General features: G+C 31.2%; 1 pseudogene; it reads right to left on the bottom strand.

Moving 5' to 3' along the window:
• The window catches only part of LOC107961050 (uncharacterized), a 90,193-nt pseudogene extending 79,612 nt beyond the window's left edge, over nt 1–10,581 (bottom strand).
• Between the last annotated feature and the right edge of the window lie 2,314 nt (nt 10,582–12,895).

Genomic DNA, 12,895 nt, shown 5'->3' with positions numbered 1-12,895 from the left:
GATGTTAAAATAACAACAAATATGGGCTGTGGTGAAGTATTATACTATTCGGTTGAGTTTGATTTTAGTTAAATTAGTTAAATTGCAAGTTTTGGGTTTAAGGACTAAATTGTATAAAAGGTAAAATATTGGGATAAATTTGTAGAATGATTGTGGAAGGACTTAATTGTATTAGACATACTATTTAAGTGCTATAATTGTATTAATTGAATGAAAAAATTATTATTTAGATCCAGAAATGAATCAAACGGATCTAAGCAAAAGAAAAGTTAATCTGCCAGATTAGTCGTCGACCCCATTTTACAACTGTAATTGTCGAGGTAAGTTTATAGGTATAGAATTGTCCATATATATACATAATGTTATTGTTGCTTTATGAATGTGTATATATATATTATGTTTAATATGTGAGTTGGAAATCAATATATTATATTTGAATATAAGGTGAGAAAGGATTTATTTGAAAATTATTGAATAATTATGAAATATGATATATGTGATTTTGGATAATTATGAATTGTTACAACATGTGTATGGAGATATATGGAAATGCCTCTGATTCATGAAAGTTATATTTTTTTTAAATCCCCGTTTAGACATGGTAAACAATAAGGATACGATTAGCATGCCAATAGGGTTAGAATGCATGCTTGTATAGAATTTGCACTTCGATTATACACTTTGGTGTCTTTATTCACACTACGGTGCCCCTGTTTGCACATTTGTGCACTATCTACACTTCGGTGCTCTTGTTATACATCTATGATTCCTCTGGTGTGTAGTTACCCGAGTATCAGAGTCAAGTTACTAGTTTATCGGGCTAAATGTTAATGGAAATTATAAAATTGTTTAAATGATAATGTATAGTCAAGACATTAGTAAATGTTAAATGTTCAATGTTCAATGAATTACTTGATCATATGTGAATATCATTATATTGATGACTATTAGGTTAAAGATAGATGTTTACACACATATATGTATGAGTTTGGATTGAATTATTATAGTACATGAAGCATACAATGAACCATTTTCAGTACTAATCCTATAAGTGCTTTGTAAATGAATAACATGTATGATTAATTTATTTATTTAGCTTTCACCTTGTTTAGTGAAAGTAAGTGATTTTGGGATGATATGCTTATAAGAAAGTTTGAAACGAAAGATGAACTACAAAATGATTATATGTTAAAGGTGTAAGTGTTATCGTAAGAAGAAACGTTTAAGTAAAATGGTTATATGAAATGCTTATAAGGAAAAATATATACATGTATATGCAAGGCTACACCAATTATCCATGAGAGGTGTAGTTTTTGAGCATTTTCGATGGCATTTATAGATGGACTTATAATGATGTTTAGTTGAATGATTGTTTAATGATTTGGTTTGTACAAGTTACCTGGTTTGGTACTTTTGATGCCTTAATAGTATGTATTAATGTGATTAAGTTAAGATGCATGTTTGAATGACTAAAATGATATGTGATGAATTGGTTTCAATTTGGTCAAGATATGGTATGTTTTTAGATGGTATTGAACTAGATGTGTATGGTTGAAATATGTTAAAGAGTACATGTTTAAGTAAGTTTGAATGTTTACAATTGAGGTGCCTTAAATGACATATTGGTTGATTGGTTTAGGACTACCAAATTGGTCATTATATGCAAGTTTTGGTAAGGTTTCATTTTTTGATTATGTGTACAAAATGCCTTTAGGTTTATTTATGGTTTAGAGTTGGAAATGGTTTGATTTTTGGGAAAATTCATGTCTACATAGCCTGAGACACGGAAGTGTGACTCATCCGTGTGTGGCACACGGCCTGGCAACACGGCCATGCGTCCCCTGTAGGTTTTATTGCATCCAAGCTAGACAGTTACATGGCCTAGCACACAGGCGTATGGGGCTAATTCAAGAGTTACACGACTTGGAACACGGGCGTGTGACACGGCCTGGAACACAGGCGAGTTACACGACTTGGAACACGGGCGTGTGACAGGGCCTGGAACACAGTGACACGGCTATGTGACCCTATTTCGATTGTTACATGGCCTGAGATAGACACGGAAGTGTGACTCATCCGTGTGTGGCACACGGCCTGGCAACACGGCCATGCGTCCCCTGTAGGTTTTATTGCATCCAAGCCAGACAGTTACATGGCCTAGCACACAGGCGTATGGGGCTAATTCAAGAGTTACACGACTTGGAACACGGGCGTGTGACACGGCCTGGAACACAGGCGAGTTACACGACTTGGAACACGGGCGTGTGACACGGCCTGGAGCACAGTGACACGGCTATGTGACCCTATTTCGATTGTTACATGTCCTGAGATACGGGCGTGTGTCTCAACCGTGTGAGGCACACAGCCTGGCCACACGGTCGTGTGACCCCTATAGTAAAAAATTTTCAACTTTTTCCTATACTTTCTAAATATTTTGAATTTGGTCCTGCATTGTTTCTAAGGTGTTTCTCGGGCCTCAAGGGCTCGATTTAGGGACGACATGTATGTGAATGGTTGTTTTATAATATGTTTCTAATGATGTATGAAATGAATATTTAAATGTTTTGTTTGTACGATAATGCTCTGTAACCCTAATCTGACGGTGGATACAGGTTAGGGGTATTACAAGAAATGTGTATTTGTATGTTTATAAATGGGTATCTGCCATGGTAATTTCTTAGTTGTGAATATAAGCGTATTAGTAGTCATGAAAGACATAAAAAACTATCTATTTAAGTTCTTTTGTGTTATATATAGTGTTCAAATTTGATTATTTGGTATCCTCCATATGAGAATAGTATTATGTCTTACTCAGGAATCTTATGGAATCTGAGTTGTTTGGCACCTTGGGTAGATTTGTGTTTTGTAACCAAGACATGGGTAATTATTCTAAACGATCTGGATAATTCATTATCAGTATAGGCATGTATTGTGTTTGAAGTAGAAAATGATTTAATTTGGTAAATTGATGGTATCCAACTCATCGTGGGAAGTCGTCAAGGTGCAAGGATCCACTAGTAAACAGTATCTGTGAACAACCGTTTTGGAAGAAGTGTATGAGTGAAGTGATGGTTTGGATGAAGTGGGCTCTGACGGTACGTTCTTTTGAAAAATGCTTTTGTGATCTCAAGAGAAAGAAGAGATTTATGAAATGTCTGGAAGTATCTTAAATTAGTCAAGTAGCTAAGAGAGAACTTGTATGCTAATAGTATAGTAGTTAGCATGTATGTGTAAGCCTGTAATTGTGAAAGAATTCACCGAAACAGAAGTAGTGGTTGAGAAGGGTAGCTGGCACACTGATATTCTTCAAATATTATAAAATTATCTGCTAGGGTAATATGTATTAACTCTTACTAAGTTCTCTTGAACCTACAAGTGTAATGTTTATGTTTCAGGTAATGATGGGATGAGATTGCCCCAAGTGGCGTATTATAGGACATTTCCAAAGAGGCAGTCTTTAGTAAACATTTGTATTGTAAAGGATTTAGTGAAATGTATGATGTAATATTTTTTTCCTAGATACTTTCCTTTGTTTTCCTAAAATTGAGTCTTTAAATAAAATAGAAAGAAATATGTTATTACATTAAATAACTAACCATTGAGTCAATTCCTTATTTTTGTTATATTTCCACATTTTTGTGAAGCTGAATTTGGGATGTTACACAAAGGAAATTTGAAAGGGAGATTGATAGAAATTGATAGGAGGAAGAGTTTTTAAGGGTTTAGAATGAATGTCTTGGGGAAATAAGAGAAGGTTTGAGAGTTTTGGAGTATTTAGAGGCTTTAAGCCTCCAAAACACACGGGTTGGGATATGTGGAACGTGACCCAACTTGGATATCGCGATATCCCCTTTTTGGACCCCTCATCTTCGAGTTTTCCTTCGGTGTCGCGATACCACTGTGTAAAACAAAAAAAAATTACTTTTGAAAGATTTCAAGGGTATCACGATATCAGGAGGTCGATATTGTGATACCACTGAAGATTTTTGGTCCCTCTTGAAACTGTCCAGGAAGTCACGATATACCCAATTTGGTATCGCAATTCCACTGAACTAATCCCTAAAATCATGACAAAGTCATCAATTTTCATCTCAATCATAAAAAATCCGACCTACCAAGTCTAAAATTAAACTAATACAATTTAAAATCCAAATCTAAATGCAGGAAATAAATGGAATCCATGCTCAAAAGATCTAATTATTTACAAATCCTTGTTCAATCGCTGGAGGTGGTCAATAACACCGTCGAAATGGTGTTTCATCGGTGTCTTCGACACTCGAACACATCTTTTGTTCAACGCATGACTAGAGCCTCTTGAGAGTCGTATCTTCTTCCCTATCCTTAATCATTTTTGGATTCTCTTGCGTGGCTCGTGAACACCTAAAAAATCACACCATTCCATGAAAGTTGCAAATTCGTTAGCATGATAATCTTTTGTCTCAATCACTTGGCACTTATACTCTTGTGATGGTAAAGAGCAACATATAATACTATTTTAAGTAGCCGGAAGAAGATATGTTAGACCAAAAGTTGAACTTTTGTCTGTAATTTTTAAATTTGAATATAAAAATATTAAGCACGAAAATTAGATTTGGGTAAAAAATTTAACTCATATAAATTATCGAAGTGTTAAGACAACTGAGCCAAACCTAACTCAATTTTTAGTTCTATAGTATATTATGCAATACTATAATATAAACATTAAAATATGTTATCTTTAAAATTTAAAAAAAAAACAAACTGTAACGCCCCAAGTTTCTTAATATTTGAATTGTTTATTGTGTAAAGTAAATCAATCTGGCTCAATGGTTAAATGTTCTGTACAAGCCCAATTTTGGGCCTAAAACCCCTAAATCCACTAAGCCTAAAACTCAACAAAACCTACCCAAACCCCAAACGGGTCCAATGCCTAATATCAGCCCGAAATCAAAACAAAAATTAAAAAAAACCCTAGCCTAAACCACCTAATCCACCGCCCCCGGTCACATCGCCAGTGCAAGTGGCCTCTGCTCCACCACTGTTTGCCTGCAGCAATAAAAGAAGAAGAGACAGATTAGTCAAAAACAGCAAGTTGTAAAGAAATGGCTATAAAAGGCCAAGTTCAAAACCATTGTAAGGCTCTCGGCAACTTAATATATACAAATCAAGCATTCAATCCCTAAAAATAGCAACTCTAGTGACATCAAAGAGAAAACAGAATCGAATCAAACACTAAAATCCCAGAAGTCAAAATTGAAGGCTAAAGTGACCATTTTTTTTTCTTCCCTTTTCACTTCAATTTCTATTTCATGGCCGAATATACTCTATATTTACATATGCATAAATACATCACATAAGCAAAAAAAAAAACATACCTTAAATATATAAATATATAAAACAAAAAAAAAGAGAGAGAAATTTTACCTAAAGAGCGATTTCCGGCCACCGTGTACGGTGGCCGGCACGGCAGACGACACGGCGGTGGACGATCGGCTCCTCGCCGGTTTCTGGGCTGGCAACAGAGAAGAGGGAGTTTTTTTTCCTTTTTTTTAAAACAGAATGGAGAAATGAAATTTAAAAAAAACTGACTTATATAGGGCTTGCAAACGGCACCGTTTCATCAAGCCCCCAAAACGCCCAAAACGACGTCGTTTTGGGGGCCGATCCACGACCCGACCCGTCCGCCCGAAGGATCCGCGTGTTTTTGCAAGCATGGTCTAATTGCTTGCGCAGCCCTTCCGGTTTTTACATGTTTTCCAATCAAGTTTTTAATTCTTTTACGTTAGCCCCGAGGTTTATCGCATTTTGCAAGTTGGTCCTCCCTTCAGCGACACCGTTTCAAGGGCTCGGGTAAATTGCCCTTTTGGACCTTGTATGTTATTTGCGCTTTCAAATTAGTCCCTTCTCTTTGTTAGTTTTTTAAATTGGCCCCAAAACTTAATATTTGTTTCAAATTTAGTCCCTTTCTCCTATTTAATACAGTTTCTATATTATTTTTACTATTTATTATTTTAATATTATTCATTATTCTATTTTACCATTCTTGTATTATTATTTTTAGCATATTTTATTATTATTTAACCCCTTTTAAATTAATACTATATATATATATTATATATTCTTATAGTTGTTTTATATATTATTATTGTCCTTAATATATGTTTTATGTATACATATTCAAATATTCTATTATGTACATTTTGTTATATCTATTTTTACCTCTATATTATTAATATTTATTATATATCTTTAACATATATATGTATATATTTATATATTATTATCATTATGAGTTTTTGATGTTATTGTTTTGTTAATACATTTGTGTGATATATACATCCTTTTAATATATATTTATATATTATACTTCATATTATGCCCATATATAGTAATATTATATCATGTATATTTCTTCTTTTCTAAATACAATGTATGCATATATATTATATTTTATAATACATACATACATATATAGATATATTATGTACATACTATCATATATTTGTTTTCTTTATATATAGTTTTTTTTACTTTAATTTAATATTTAATATATTTGCTTTTCATATTTCTATATTATTATCATTACTATTATTGTTATTATTTGTTATTTAATACATTATTATCATCGTATTTTTATTACCATCATATTATTATGTTATTACACCTTTTACTATTATTGTATTTTTTTATTACTATTACTGTTATTATATTTTCCTTTTTGTATTTACCTATACGTTATTATTATTTTTTAACTAAATTAATACATATATTTTAGCACACTTATTTTGTTTATATATTACTATTCTTATTATCATTTCATCATTTACTTATTTATATCTTTGCAAATAATTCCAAACCTTAGATCATTCATTATTTGCATTATCGTTATTATTATTAGTTGTTATTATCATTATTATTATCGTCGCTATTATTATTATCACTATTATTAAAATATTAATATTCTTATTATTACTTTTATTATTATTATCATCAATATTATTGTTTACCACCACTGTTATCGTTATCAACATTATTATTATTACTATTTTCATCATTTTTGTGCTATCATGTTTTTCTTTTATTTACTTATGTATTCGTTTATTTCCCTTATGCATTTGTTTTATATTATTAGCCTTACTTTTGTGTCATCTTTTTATAATTGCTCATATCATTGTTATTAACATTATCACACTTATTATTAATACCGCAATTTGCTTTTATATTTTACTATAAATCACATTATACTTTTTTCTCGATACCATAACATAATTCTTTCATAAAAGTAATATTCCGTATTCGGTAATTCGAGACAATCGTACCCTAACTTACTGGGTTTCGATTTTTCTTATTTAACCTAAATCACGGGATATTCTTTTAAAATCGCAATACGAGTCTTAAAAATGCTTATTTTCGGAGATACGAGGTGTGGTGTCCTAACTTACCGGGTATGACATTTTGTCATCTCGAAATAAGAATTAGTTTTGAAATGAAGGCAATATTCGGTGTTTGAGAATTCAAGAAAACGTGCCCTAACTTACTGGGTTTCGATTTCTCTCGTTTACTCTAAATAATCGAATACCCTTTTAATAAAATACACAAATTTTATAAAAGGCAAGCTCGCTCTCGAAAATTCAAGATGCCGTGTCCTAACTCACTAGATGTGACATTTTATATTTTGAGACGAGAAGGTCTTTAATATTTGAGCATTTTCTTTACAAAGAGGGATCGTATTTCAAAAGTCTTCCAAGTTTTCAATCTTCGACACTAATACACTAATTAATCAACTAGCTACCAATTTTGGGCGTATCGAGGGTGCTAATCCTTCCTCGTGCGTAACCAACTCCCGAACCTGTTTTCTTGATTTGCGTAGACCAAAATTGTTGTTTAAATAAATCAAACTATTTATTAAAAACAACCACTTTTACGAGGTGACCCCATCACACCTCATCAAAAAGGATCAATGGCGACTCCCATTTTTCATTTTCGTTTTTTTTAAATCCAAGTCGATTCCCGTTTTTCAAAAAAATGGTTACGACATGTTCTAGATGTGTGCTTGAGATCTTGTATATGTTTCCTTCTACTTAAATTTTGGTTATTTTTATCCATATATCTAGCTAGTCACACCTAGTTTACCTATAATGTTTGTTTAATTATTAACAAGAATGAGGTTGTTAGTTCAGTGGTAAGACCTTAGGTTACCCTTAGTTTCCAAGTTTGAATTTGTTTTGTACAAAAGTGGAATTATTTTTGGTCCTCGCGTATGAGTACCATGACATCATGCACCTAGCGTACTTATTATCTTATCGACAATTTTAAAGTTTTATGAATTAGCTTAGGTTTAACGAAAAATCCAAAATCTGGAGTTTTATTAGAGTTTAGAGAATGTTTAAGTTGCTACCGTCTCTAGAGGTAAACAATTTTACTAAAGTAACTAATGTAAAAGTATCTAAAGCGTATCTAAAGTTCGAAGTTTCTTACTTGAATCGGCGCCAGAGTCTTGGTTTCACTTTACAAAAATTAAAATATCAATTTCAATAAAAAATTCATATAATTCAAAAAGTTTTTGAACATTTTGAACCAAAAATTTCACAGTCTGAGTTTTAAACATTTATTTTTTGATTACGTGTCAAGCTCTGGTTGACTCAGACAATTATTTTAAATGGCAATTCATGAAAGGAACGATAGTGTTAACATAATGAAAGTTCAAATAGCACTTCAGACAAAAAAAAGAAAAGTTTTAAGTACATAAATTGAAAAAGCGTTATAGTTTGGGGACCATTTTTTAGTTTAAGGCTTTTCTAGTGATTTCGTTCATCTTTTCTATCAAATTTCTCTCATTTTCTTGCTTAATTAACACCAATCATTGAAGTTAATTGAAACAGTTGAAAACATGAAATGAAGTTTTAAAAGTAAAACTCTGAATTAAGCTGAAACTGCTTTCACTGTTCCAAAAAGGCTCCAAATATACATTTAGGGAAGTTTACTTTTCATTTAAGTTTGACAAAACAAAAACTATTCTTAAAACCCCGTTGCTGGGGATTGAACCCGGGTCATTCACATGACAGGCGGGAATACTGACCACTATACTACAGCGACTTTAATGATCAAGTTTTAAAATTAATTTTAAAACTTTGGAACATGCCAAATTTGGCCGCCGAAGAAGGAAAGGAGAGACCATACGTAGATTAATTGTGTGTTTTAGTTTATTTAGAGTTCAACCTCAACATCTGCATATTATCTCTTTTGTTTGTTCTTCATGATCTATACAAATTAGGAAGAAAAGTAATCTAATATTAAAAATGTAATAATAATAATACTAAAAGCTCAATCAAGTTTGGGCTTGGCTTGAAAGTGCTTGAATCGATTTCAAATTTCTTTCGAATAACTTGCGCGCACAAGTGCCTTGATTATACCTATATCGAACGCGTACCAAATCCAACACTCATCTGATTTCGAGAATTAATTAAAAATTTCTCCAAGTAAGAAGTAAGGATAGAGCAAATAATGAAGATTTAAAACATAATTTACGGCTCAAAATACATAATATATATATATATAAATTTTACATTAATAGTAATATAAATGTTAACTAAGGCGCACAAGAAATCTTTAGTCTAATACATATATTATAAATATAAATATAGATAAAGTGATTAATTAGTATCAGACCAGTAGATATCCATCTCACCCCAGTCGTTCTCAGGCACTCCAAGAGCCTTCCAAACTTCTTTCGAGGCATCAACAATGTTGTTAGGGCAAGGGGGTTGATAATCATGGTCCGAATCGCATCCCATAGTAGAATCACATTCATCCACAACTTTAGCCCTCACAGATTTTCCGTTGCCATGGATGTTGATATACTTCAAACACCTCTTCCCATTGTTATACCACCCTGTAGAAAGTGCCACCACAGGGTCATCATCGGAGTGGTACTGGTTCACATTCAGATGGTGCACCACCGTCTCCATCTCGCTCAAAGCTGTTAAGCGTTAGTGTTGCTTTCGTTTGGCTTGATAGAGGGGGTGAACATTTGTATGTTGTGTACCACTTGCCATCCTTGCAACAATCAGAATCATTTTCCTGGTTGCATTGCCCAGGTGGAGGGGTTTTCCCTTTGATCTTGCCACTAGGGCTGCACGTCTGAGCTTCAACACTAAGAAAAAGAAGAAGAATGCAAAGAAGAGGAAAGACAGTCGAACAAATTACTTGCTTCTTCATTTTTATCTTCTTTAATTCACTTCTATTTGATGTTTTAGTGTAGAAAAATTCAAGTGGGAAAAGCAATATATAGAGATCTTAGCAATGAGCAATTTAAAACATCAGTCTTTCACTACGAAAGTCATGACAAAATTGTGAAGTGCCAAAAAATTATGGTGGACCGCTAAAATTGATGACTTATGATACAGCTGATAATATGGTATTTTATCATTTACCCAAGTTTTGTAATGTATTTATCATTCAGAAGCATCTTTGTGGGAGGTTCCTGCAGGTTTGATTCACTTATTTATTTTTTATATATTATGGCAGCAATTTGTTGATAAAGATGAAATGGGTTGGTTTGGAGACAAGAGGCTTTATATTAATTGTCAATAAAACATTTTATTGGTTGATGCCTAAATTGGAGGGATTTGAAGATGGTTACATTGTGCTTTTTCATTTTTCATATAATTTTGGCATACAAAATTATATTCTATACATATTTCAACACGTAATTCTTTGAAATATCCCTAAAAAAATATATTCAGTGTTTTAAATTTTATTAAATAAATATCTCTAAATTAGAATATTAGTTTTTCTATTAAATAAATATTGTTTATTTTTTATTAATTCAATCAATATTTTTCTCATCTCTCCCTATAAATAGATGATATTGATAGAGCTATAAACACAGTAGTTCATATAAGTTTTCAATATTATTAGTCTACCAAAAAATAGTAAGAATTTGTTTTCTAAGTATAAATTTTTTTTCTAGGAATAACAATTCTGTCAGCTTCTATTATGAGAGAATTACTGTCCTATTGAATGTAATAAATCGTTTCTAGTAAAAAATCTCAGCCTCGCATTGCAACTGTTTGATTACACTCTCATTGAATTCATTCTTCAAATCATTAATGAATGATTCCCTTCAATAATCTTAATGTAAAAAATTAGAGAAAAATATGATGCTATAAAAATGATGTGAAATACGATTAAAAGATATAAAATAAAAATAAGAAAAAAATTTAAATAGGAAAAAATAGGTTAAAAAACCTTAAACTCCCAATTATTTGATTTATAATTCTTTTTGTTGTTTCAGCATTAATATAGGCTAGCATACATGCATAAAATGGAAGGAATACAAGTGGACTTTGAATATTGAATATATTTATATTTTTCTATTAAAATGTATATATGTTTTATGGAATGTATTTATTAGATGTTTATTTACTAAATATGGAATTTTGTCCTAAATTTGAAAAAGTTGTGGAAAAAATATAAAGTAAAATATTTGATACACTGTGACTAGAGTTTTTAGACTCTGCAGGTAAGGTTAGGAGTTGGCAAATGTCCTACAATAAAATAGTAAAATATTAAAAAAAATATTTTTAAAAAAGAAACACATAACAATTTTTTAAGGTTACTTGTAGAATAAAAAAATATTTCGCCAAAGTATCAAAATACTAACCCAAATATAAACCTTAAAAGGTAATGATAAATAAACAAAGTCCAAAAAATGAATTAAGGTGAAATTAAAAATAGTGGTATTGGTGGCGTGATTATTTCCTATAACAATGAGATTAAAATCAACAATACAATGAGATTATTTCCTATCACCATTAAAGATGTTAATTTAAAGATGAATTGTTCTACCATACTTATATATATTTATAATATCTAAAAGTTCAACATATTTTACTTTACAAATTTATTTAATATATAATGTCAAATTTATAATATATTATATAATTTATATCACTAAGAATTAAATTTATATATTATAAAATACTATACTATAAATATTAAAATTTGCTTTAAAATTTTAAAAAAATTAAAACGTTAATTTAAAATAATTTCTTTTGTAAAAGAATTATCAAAATTTTTCTCTTTTGATAACTAAACTTGCTCAAGCTCAAACTTGATAATGTGATAGTAGTACTCCTTTGAGCATTTGATGTAAAATAATTTGTTCCATATAATTGATTACTTATTCATGGAACTCTTTTGTATTATGCTTACGTTAATTCATATGTTTGATTTTGATATATCTAAAACAATATAATAGAGTCCTTTATATACAAACGGCAGTGTAATGCGTTACAAAATTTTGATATTAAAATGGCACAATCTTGAGATAAATAGAGAACTTAGAAATAGGGTAAAATACGCACATGCTTACTTTAAAATATATGATTTGTACTATTTTGGTCATATAGTATAGATGTATTGTCTTAGGTATTCTAGTGGATGAGAAAATAAAGACCCAAGTAGAACAGATCCTAGATCTATTTATGAATTTATTCACTTATGACGTTCATAGTGTGATTTACCTTGATCCTGAGTGAATGATGGACTATGTATGTGTGACTTGTATACTTTAATATAAATGAAATTGTGAGTTCGAATAAATAAGGAACCAAAAGTTTATATGTTGAGTATACAACTTCTGTAATATGTCAATAATTGAGGTTGATTGTAAGTTGCAAATGAGGGGAACGGTTTCCACATAGAAGACAAGAACGGCCTTTCATCTGTCACAAATAAATATCAGCATGCCAAATTGGACTTCCATTTCCACGAAAAAGACAAGAATGTCCTTTCATTTGTCATAAATAAATATCAGTGTCAATAATTTACGTTGATTGAAATGAGGGGAATGGTTTCCACACAAAAGACAAGAATGTCCTTTTATCTGTTTGGACTTACTGTCCACCCATAA

The sequence above is a fragment of the Gossypium hirsutum genome, chromosome A05 (genome assembly GCF_007990345.1).
Source record: "Gossypium hirsutum isolate 1008001.06 chromosome A05, Gossypium_hirsutum_v2.1, whole genome shotgun sequence".
Classification (NCBI taxonomy): Eukaryota; Viridiplantae; Streptophyta; class Magnoliopsida; order Malvales; family Malvaceae; genus Gossypium; species Gossypium hirsutum.
This window is presented reverse-complemented; position numbering and strand designations above follow the sequence as displayed.